Source organism: Macaca mulatta, chromosome 4 (genome assembly GCF_049350105.2).
Source record: "Macaca mulatta isolate MMU2019108-1 chromosome 4, T2T-MMU8v2.0, whole genome shotgun sequence".
Classification (NCBI taxonomy): Eukaryota; Metazoa; Chordata; class Mammalia; order Primates; family Cercopithecidae; genus Macaca; species Macaca mulatta.
This window is the reverse complement of record NC_133409.1, coordinates 23,676,247-23,686,623: the sequence shown is the minus strand read 5'-3', so window position 1 is coordinate 23,686,623 and position 10,377 is coordinate 23,676,247. Positions and strand designations below refer to the sequence as shown.

The 10,377-nt window shown below is 39.8% G+C and overlaps 1 protein-coding gene and 1 long non-coding RNA gene across 9 annotated transcripts in view; one reads left to right on the top strand and one right to left on the bottom strand.

Moving 5' to 3' along the window:
* Nucleotides 1-493: 493 nt before the first annotated feature.
* Nucleotides 494-5,828, bottom strand: LOC144340643 (uncharacterized). The gene is made up of 3 exons (XR_013416888.1): nt 5,652-5,828; nt 1,932-1,989; nt 494-871 (listed from the first exon to the last, which is right to left on the bottom strand). It is a non-coding gene; the product is annotated as an uncharacterized LOC144340643 (long non-coding RNA).
* Nucleotides 5,829-5,907: 79 nt separating this feature from the next.
* Nucleotides 5,908-10,377, top strand: part of CEP85L (centrosomal protein 85 like) — a 235,613-nt gene continuing 231,143 nt past the window's right edge. For 3 of the 8 annotated variants that reach the window (XM_015137522.3, XM_015137520.3, XM_077999312.1), the window contains exon 1: nt 5,908-6,021. The gene's annotated coding sequence lies outside the window, so the exon portion shown is untranslated. Of the gene's footprint in view, nt 6,022-7,713; nt 7,813-10,377 lie in introns of those variants that run through there. The other 5 variants (XM_015137521.3, XM_077999313.1, XM_028847060.2 and 2 more) reach the window with 3 other exon arrangements.

The window sequence follows — 10,377 nt, the reverse complement described above, 5'->3', positions numbered from 1 at the left end:
GGTGCGGTGACTCACACCTGCAATCCCAGCACTTTCGGAGGCCGAGGTGGGAGGATCACCTGAGGTCGGGAGTTGGAGACCAGCCTGGCTGATATGGTGAAACCCCATCTCTACTAAAAATACAAAAATTAGCTGGTAGTAGTGGCAGGCACCTGTAATCGTAGCTACTCGGGAGGCTTAGGCAGGAGAATCACTTGAACCCAGGAGGCAGAGGTTGCAGTGAGCTGAGCTCATACCACTACACTCCAGCCTGGGTGACAGAGTGAGACTCTGTCTTTAAAATAAAATAAAATAAAATAAAATAAAATAAAATAAAATAAAAAAATAGGAGCCAACACCTTGAAAACCAAATCCCTGGGATGCATCTTGGCCAGAGCAGTTGAAAACTCTGCGGAAAACACTTAGATGTTGTTCCTTTCATTTTGCTGACTTTTAAAATGCTGCTTATTTCTGATTCATGTCACACGAGTCAGTGTGTGACAGTTGTCAAAGATGAACTGGGGTTGTGCCTTTAAGAGAACACTGCTAATATATCTCTGATTACATGAACAATGACACTCTCTGGCATGTTAACTCATCACAGTTGATTGTCAAAAGCATATGCTCATGCTGAAAGCTCCATGATAACACATTTGTCAATATTTCTAGTTGCAATTTGGTTTAATAGTGATACAGGTATCAATAAGATCTGAATTAAATGTGAGATGACTGGCCTTAAATTAGAGCACAGAGGATTCAGATTAGCTCAGAAGATTTACTAAGAGGAACAATTACTAAGCACAGAAATAGGTTATTAAGGGAAGTTGTGGAATCTGTTTCTCTGAAGGTTCTTAAAATAAGGCAATGAGTATCTATAGAAGATCCCAGGATCCTGAAAGAAGGAAGAAAGCTTCATTTAGCTGTCAAGGTCTACTCACTAAAATCATAGATACTCTGCTGAAAGTATTCGTGGAAGAGCCTTATATCCTCATATGGTTTGTCTGTGTCCCCACCCAAATCTCATTTTGAATTGTAATCCCCATAATCCCCACGTGTTGAGGGAGGGACCTGGTGGGAGGTAATTGAATCACGGGGGGCAGGGGCAGTTTCCCCCATGCTGTTCTCGTGATAGTGAGTGAGTTTTCATGAGATTTGATGGTTTTATAAGGCAGTTTTCCCTGCTCTAGCTAGTTCTCTCTCCTGCCACCATGTGAAGAAAGTCTTTGCTTCCCCTTCACCTTCTGCCATGATTGTAAGTTTCCTGAGGCCTCCCAAGCCAGGCAGAACTGTGAGTCAATTAAACCTCTTTCCTTTATAGATTATCCAGTCTCTGGCAGTTCTTTATAGTAGTGTGAGAATGGACTAATACATACCCAGGTGGCATTTTGACTCCTCAGTGTCTTACCTGCTGATGCTATTTATGATAGAAGAGTTAGAAATTCCATTCTGGGGCACAGTAGCCTGGTATGAACTGACTGTTAGCTCATTAACTAAACTAGCAGTTAGTCATTACTAACTCTGCAGTTCCTTCTGACACTCTCTGGTGATTACACCCTATATGGTAAGGCAATTATTATTATTTCCAATAGTATAATTATTACCTACCATTTTTGAGCACTTACTATACATTAGACACCATGCTAGTTCTTTACACATATCACATCGTTTTCCCCTCATAACAATATTTTAAGATGTGTATTATTATATCCATTTCACAGAAGTTTCAACTGAGTCTTGGAGAGACTAAGTAACCTGCTGAAGATCATACAGCAAGATTCAGACCCAGGCCTGTCCGACTCTAAAGCCTTTGCTTTTATGTAACACAAGGTGTGGTTAATGTTTTTAAAAGCATATCAAACAGCATATAATGTTGGCTCTTATATGTAGTCACATCAGGCAGCTCTACTCTTCTGTGGGTGCTCAGAAGATGCTGGGATCTCTTTTGGACTTGCCTTCATTTCCACAGGCTTTTCAGAAGTTCACAAGGAATGACATAATTTCCATCAATTCCTGAAAATTCAAATAAGATGAGAAAGACCTTAATGAATATTGACTGTTTAATAACTTGAGGTTCTCCTTAGAAAAATAAAAGTTCTGCTGCTAAATATATTTAAAACTATAATACATTGTCACAAAAATTCTTCAATTTCTTTAAGGACATGTTCTGGGGGGAAGGGAAACCTGAGGATTATTCAAAGTCAAACCTGGTGAATTGGGTGAATAATCCATTTATAAAAAGTGAGGTGTGAATTATAAAGTAATGATGTTGATTTTCTTATGGGACATTGTGACATAGGTGCTGACTATGTAGATCCTATATTCACATCACAGTCAGCTATGGCCCTATCTCTGGCATCCATCTGGGAGCCCACACAATGACCTAGTAACATCTCACCTTTTCAATGACCAGTAGCCAAGAAAAGACCAAAATGATGACCTAAAGAAAATTATATATTTTAGCAGCTGGTGGACTTGGGAGTAAGACAGATGGTGGAGCTGATGATACTGCATGAAATGTTTCCCTTGTTAGCAAGATTGTCAAAAATGTGCTCCTCTGCTATTTTCTCTATCACAGAGAGGGTGGGAGGTGAGATCTTCTTGGTGTCTGTAACATACATTTTCCTTACAGAAGATGTAGGTCAGTGATAAGCATGACTTTCATAAGTATATTTTATGCCTGTTACAAATGGGAAAAAATTTTAGCCCCATGACAAAAGAAACAGCACAATATTCTTTTGCTAAGAATTCTGAATTTATTAGATTTAAAGTCTTGATTCCGTTTCTGATGGAGTTTGGGTTGTTACCTTTGTTGTCATCTACAGCCAAATGCAGCCAAAACTAAGTTTATTTTCTCTCCTTGTCCTCCTTACAAATGCTTAGCAGGTCTGAAGTTCTCTTTGTTGACAATGGCTCCATCTTCCCGTCAGCTTTCTATGATCCTAACCTTGTTAAATCTTTTCCTCTATCATTTTGTCCAGAAAAATCACCAATTCCATGATTCCTTGTCCTACAGGATTTTCAAAGCTGTGCACTGTCTCTGTTTTCACAGGTTCAGACCAGCTTGGACCTAAGCATTGTTATTTAGACAATGGAAATAGCCTTATTGGTCTCTTGCGTCTAGCTTTCTTGGTCAGACCATCCTGGCCAGCAGCAAACATTCTTTTCATCACTTGCCTGACAAATTTAAATCAGGATTATTCAGCAAGCATTCTGTCAGCTTATTACTCATCTCATTGTCTTGTATGCCTTATTGCAGCCATCGAACCCTTTATTGTTCCTTCCTTTAACCACACCCACTTCTGAGGCATCCACACACTCTTCTGCCTGCCACTTTCCACCAAGTGATCCATGTTGTCCCTTTCCAACACTGCCCAAGATTGTCCTTTGTCATGAAGTTTTCCAAGAGTATATGTGATTTCCCAAAACTCTCTTCAACATCCTTTGATCCCTTAGGCACTGAATTGTACAATATAACTAAAGGTGGAAATTAAAAATTTACATGCAATTTTGTTTGTACTTCTACGCTCACCATAAATTGTTCAAGCTTCTTTTGTGCAAGAGTAGGGTCTCCATTTTGGCACCACACCCAAACCTCGGGCAGTCTCTACACATAGGTCAGGTTTCCATCAGCTCATGCTTAGTCCAGTGTCATCTTTAAAAAGCTCCACATCTTCCTTTAAAACACTGAAATCAGAAGATCCTTTCCTGTGCTATGTAACTGAAACTTCTCTTGCTGGATTTCATCCACCCACTCAACAACTTGATCTTATTTATAAAGACTTTCCTCTGTAAGGAAATCATTGACTCTAAATCTGAGCTTTAAAATAATTCTTTCTTTTTCCTAAATCTTACTTACATGTTGAATGGCAAAAAAAAAAAAAAAAAAAAAAAAGGATTTGAGATTTTTAAAAAGCAATTTCTGTCTGCAGACAGACAGATTGTGAAACTGTCATCCTGGAGTTAAGATGCCCATTAAGCTATTCAATTAGAATATGTTTATTTTGTTAAGAACTTGATATTTGTTAGGTAGATTCATATATTATATAAACTTATCTTCACAATAATGCTTTGCGATAGATTTCATTATCCTCATATTGTAGACAATGAAACCAAAGCTCAACACAAGGTCACCAAGCTACAGGTGGTAGAGCAAGATTGGTGCTCCAGTGTCTAGCTATCTAAGCCTGGTGTTCTTTCTTACTCCTGAGCCCACAGCCTCTGGTTAGCTCCAAGCCTCCTAATGAGAAGGAAGTGAAGGACCACACTGCATGGCTGACAATGCTGCTGAGGTCAACAGACCTGTAGGCAATGTGCCATGTTGGTCAGATATTTAATTCCCAAATGGATTTGGAATTGTTTCCCGGTGTTTCATTCAGTTCCACTGTTTCGTCTATTTATGAGTTAGTGTACACTTTTGGTTATCAAAACTTTATATTTCAGCATCTGGTAGAGCTAGTTCCTCCCTCATTAGATTTTTTCCCTTCAGATTTTTCTTTGTGCTTTGAATCAACTTATCTAGTTCATAAGACCATTATGAAATTTTTATCGTATATCAAATTTATAGCTTAAATCAGGAAAGTTGACATCTTTTTTTAATTTTTGAAACAGTTTCGCTCTTGTCGCTCAGGCTGGAGTGCAATGGCATGATCTCGACTCACTGCAACCTCTGCCTCCCAGGTTCAAGTGATTCTCTTGCCTCAGCCTCCCAAGTAGCTGTGATTACAGGCATGCACCACCATGCCTGGCTAATTTTTTTGTATTTTTTTTTTAGTAGAAAGAGGGTTTCACCATGTTGGTCAGGCTGGTCTTGAACTCCTGACATAAGATGATACATCCGCCTTGGGCTCCCAAAGTGCTAGGATTACAGGTGTGAACCACTGTGCCCAGCCAAGAGTTGACATCTTGATAATATTTTGCATCTTCCTAATAGAACAAATAGATTTTTCCATCTGCACTAGTGTTCTTTTGTGTTTCCCAGTACTCATGTCTTTGTGGCTTTCCTAATCATAAAGGTAAATCTTTCTATCACGTTTTGAATCGTGTTTCAGTGTTGCTTCTTTCCCTCTCTCTTCTCTTTCAAACAGCACACACGGCCACACATACAAACTTCATTGACAGAGTCATCAAGGGCATTTGAAAGAAATTGAAGAAAAAGGTCCAGGTCCTTTAATGACAGGCACATGATAAAGTGTTCTTTCTCTCTGGAGGAGCATGGCAGTCTGAAACACTCAGCAATCATAGGCTTCATGATGCAGGGACTTTTGTGTTTTGTTCATTGTGGTTTTTCCAAGTGCCCAGGGCAGTACTTGGCACATAGTGATGCTTAATAAATATTTGTTGAGTGAATGAATGAAAAAACCCAGTACATGCCTCCCCAAATTCTGCTGAAAAGCAATTATGTTCACCACCATACTATCGATGCCCCCTCAAATCCCACCGAAACAAGGCCTTTGGTTTATATTTTCTGGCAGCTGAAACTATGGGTATTTTGTGGTAGAAAGTCTGTTGAGAAGAGAAGCAGTATATAGAGTGTTATCGTCTTCCCATGTTGGTTAGACTGACCTATTTCTCCATTAGAGTATTAGCAATAAATGCCCAACACTTTACTGAAAACAAATAACCATATTCCATTTTTGCTTCTTAGTAGCCAAAGCCTTGAGATTCACACTTACACAATGATGACTTCCAAACTCCATCCTGACAGATACTTCTTGAGCTGTCATAAGGCCTACGGAGAACATCTGGTCAATGTGTAGGTTAAGTTATCAGTGAACAATTATTGTGCCTCTGAGCCATGTTATAAAGCAAGGCATTGGGCCTCTCCAGTGCTGCAGCGTGTCCGGGCTGTGTGGGATGCAAAGTGTGTGCAGGAAACACGGTCACACTGTGGTTTTACACGGAAGCTCAGGTTGCCTCTTATGAATATGCATGATGGGGCTGGATCATGCTCTTGCCGCTTGAGTTTACTTGAGCTTAACTTAACCCCCACATACCCATTTCCTGCCTATCATTTGAAGACGTTCCTTGAGGAGGTTTGAAAAAGTGAGTTGTTTCTCCAATTGTGGAGCATTTTCCTTTTTTTTCTCTTAAAGATGATGACAAACTGCACCCTGATTTATTTTTATTCACTGTGAGTCACTTGCTAGTCTTATTTTATAGATAATATTTTATACCTCTTGCTTAGAAGCAGACGGGAAAGTTCAAGGAAATACCCCCTTCATCAGAGGAAAAGTACTCCGATCTAGACTGCTATGATGGTGTCCTTGCTGGAGTCCTGATAAGCAGCCCTGTCAGGGGGAAAGGAACAGATGGCAAATGGTCTTTGCAGAGCAGAATTTAGAGTGTTTTTTTCTTTGTTTTAGAAGTGATTGTTACTCTGCATTTACTGTGAGCTCTGCGTACTCCTGAGAATGCAGAAAATAAGCTGGAAACTCTTTCCTATTCTTCATAAAACAGGTCACTGGATGTAAAGGGTACTTGGCCAACTGGGAGGTCACACACACACACACACACACACACACACACACACGCCGATTGTTGTTACCGGTTATCTTTATGAGAGGAAATGGGGGAGGGGAGAGGAGCTCTAGCTGCTCTGTTGCCAAAAGGCAGTGCTCCAGAAAGCCGAGGGGAGCCGCATGCGCTGGGAAATGCCAGCATGTGTCGCTCCCCAATCTGGCGTACACGCTCAACTCCTGTTTGACATACTTTACAAAGCAGACAGGGACTGGCAGGGGTGTTTCCTCCGGACAGACATTAATGAGTGAGGAAATGGGCAAATGTAGGTTGCTATGCAGTTGTTTTGCTGTTGATGTGGGAGCAAGGCCAGACAGCACTTAGACTCCGGGAATGCTCTCATGATTTCATGGAGGTCCCTACCCTCCCATACGAGAACTCATGCTCATGGTTTTTCCTTTAATGACAGCAGTTGGGGAGAAAATGTGCCTTCATCTAGATGTGCTGCTCTTGTTTCTCCTTGGGCTGTCAATCTCTTTCCGAGATCTGTTAGGTACAAAATTCTATATTACCAGTTTCTAATGAACTATCTGTTTTGTTTGTTTGCTTTTAGTGTTAGTCATGCTTTTTCTATATAACATTCATGTTTTACAAATTGCTCAACACTGTTTTTGGCATTTAAAGTTCATGATTTAAGAGCTGATGGTTTTGCCTTGTCATTAAATGGTGAAATAACAGGGTTAAAATGAGGTTAACAGGATTTAGAACCCCTATTTGACCAGAGTGTTTCTTTCTCCTGAAAAATGGTGGGGAAAAGGGAAGGAGGAAGGAAGGAAGGAAAAAAGTCTATTCAAGGAAAAAATCTTAAATAGGTGAGATTATTGACTGAATTCAAGTTTATCTGAGCTAAACCTTTTCATATGCTGTTCCCATGTCATACTTTATTGATTTAACACATAGCTTTCAAGAGTATGTTCTGTGCCAGGCATATGAGAAAAACAGCATTTTGGCTACCATTTAATAACAGACTCTTTTAATTCTCTTCCCAAAAAGTAAGTTCTTTTTTCATTGTGTATCTCATATTCTATCTCCACTGCCACCAGAGTAATTAGAGTACCTGTGACTTTTATTAACATAATTTTGTTTCGGGAAAAGTTTATGGGTTATCTTTCCCCCGTATCCAGGTATCTTTACTCTGTTCAGCTATCCTGGACCACACAACTTAATCCAAGGCCTTGGAAGCATGTTGTATTTTAGTCTTGCAAATTTGTTTTTCAGTGAAATCTTTGCAGCCTTTCATCCCAGGCCCAGATTGCTTCTAGACACCTCGCTCATGAACTCCAGTTGCTTGTGTACTCATCTGTCTCCAGATAGGCTGTGAGTAACTTAAGGGCAGGGCCTGTGCCTTGTTCATCTGTGAAGTGATGGCAATATAGTCAGAACTTAATAAATATTTGCAGGAAGAAATGAATATTCCGAAAGATATCTTTGTCTACATATTCCAACCTTTTGGACTTCTATTTTATAGGATTGAACTCTAAGAGTTAGTAGGTTTGTCAGTTGAAGTCTATATATGTTTCTAAATTTTAGTAGAGGTTGCCAGATTGTTTCCTCCCCCCCCCCCAAAAAAAAACAAAAAACAAAAACAACTCTTTCTCCCATATTTCCACCAGTAACAGGTTGTATTGGTCTTTTAGATTTTTGCCAGTTTAGTAGCTATAAACTGATATTGCAAGTTTAATTTTTATTTTCCTGGCTATAAGTTGAGCTTGAGTATTTTTATATATGTTCGTTGGTTCAGATTTGCTGTTCTGTGAATTAAGGTTTTACGTATTTTGCCTATCTTAATACATAAAAGTTTGCACATATTTAAATATATTTACAAGCAAAAAACAACTCCTATACCTAAAAATTTCAAGCCACTTTACCTAAAAATTTCTATGTATCCTACAGAAATACTTAGATATATAAACAAAAATAAATGTATAAGCATCTCATTAGCACATTCTTTGTAATAACAAAAAATGAAGTTTAATAAAAAGAAAGTAGTTTAGTAAGTTATGGTGCTTCCTTATTGTAGAATAGAATGTGGAGCTAAAAAGAATGAGTTAAGGCCAGGTGCAGTGGCTCATGGCTATAATCCCAGCACTTTGGGCGGCCGAGGCGGGAGGATCGCTTAAGCCCAGGAGTTTGATTGCATCCTGGGCAACATGACAAAATTTTATCTCTACAAAAAATACAAAAACTAGCCGGGCATGGTGGCGCACACCTGTAGTCCCAGCTGCTAGGGAGGCTGAGGTGGTGGGAGGATCATCTGAGCCTGGGAAGTTGAGGCTGCAATGAGCTGAGATCGTGCCAGTCTGGGTGACAGAGTAAGAGCCTGTCTCAGAAAAGAAAAGAAAAAAAAAAGCAGATGAGGAGGAATATGAGAAGGAAACACAGAACTGCTGAGACCAGCCTGGAGGGACCAGTACTTGGGGTCACAGAGTTGGAATGCCATCCATGGCAGGGTTGTGATCTCTCTCCAGGAGAGAGAGCCTGGGCTCAGACAGGGAGACATGAAGATGAACTCATTCAAGGTTGGGGAGTTGCCAGGCCAATGAGGGGCAAGGGAACTGAGATACTGAAGAGAGTGGTTAAAGGGCTGGCTCGTGAGAGCTCCATGGGGTAGGGAAGCAGTGAAGTGAGGAAGACACTAATAGGGAAATAATTCTAGGACTGGAATCACAAAGCGAGAGTCTTTTTGGGGTGTGGGAAGAGTAGCTAAGTGAGAAGTGGAAGAGAAGGGGATTGTGATTGGAGAGAAAAGTTCCCTATGAGACTAGACCACATTGGTGAGGAGGATGGAAAGGAAAAAAGGATTTAGATGTTCAAAAATGTAAGCAAAGAAAATATGACATGGTGGTGTTGCCTGATATCTCAAGTTGAGAGAAGAAAAGTTAAAAGAGAATTGAATACTGGAAGACAGTGAAGGTTTTGTATAATTTAAAGTAAGTGGTACATAAAATAAAACTTCCAGGAGGTTCAAATGTATGTTTCATCAGTTGAGGTTACCCTATGATAAAAGTTGAAATTATATTAAAATTTTCTGAAACTTTCAGAAGACCTAACATCTCAAAGGGGCTCGATTCTAGAAGGAAAACTAGTAGCTTGCCAATTCTAGTTCTGGCTAGGCATTCTTAGAATACCTTAGAGTGGGTTTTAGTCTTATAGGGTTTCTGCTTTCAGAATATCAACAGGTCTTGACAAAAAAACTTTTGAAATTTCCCTCTACTGAAATGCTCCATCTGCATTTCAGGACAGTGATGGAAATGCATAAGCTTCATTTCTGGCACTTTGATTGATGAACTTAGACTTTAATATGAAGAAAACCACTGTTCTTCTATCTAGAAAATGAAACTAAAAATAATCCCCCTGTCAGAGTGTCTGTGTTCTGTGGTTCAATTTAAGGCAACTTATTGAGTATTCATTACATGCTGGATACAAGCCCTTCTCTGACAGAGAGCACTACCTGAGGAGCTGGGACACACACCTACGTGGAAGGCTGTGATACTTCTTAAGAAGCAGCTCTCGAAGCTACCCAATTAGCACAGTGCTCACTGTAGGCAAAAAGCTGAGAGCAACAATGTGGGGGTGGACTTAGCAGGAAAGGCCTCCTAGGCATTGCATAAATGCAAGAGGACAGAGAAAGAATTCACACCAGGGAAGGAAATTATCTATGGTATTGCAAGGGTGAAAAGATTTTTTTCAAATCTGGTATCTCTTACTCTGCCCTAGTTTTTGGACATATGGAGTTACCATTCCCATTAAATTATTAGAATGTGCCAGAAGACTTGGAATCCTTCAAGAACATGTTGTGAGAAGAGCTAACACACCTCCAATTATGCCTTTGGCACAAGTGTCATGTCAGATTGATGTCTGGAAAAGGATTGAGATTTAGAA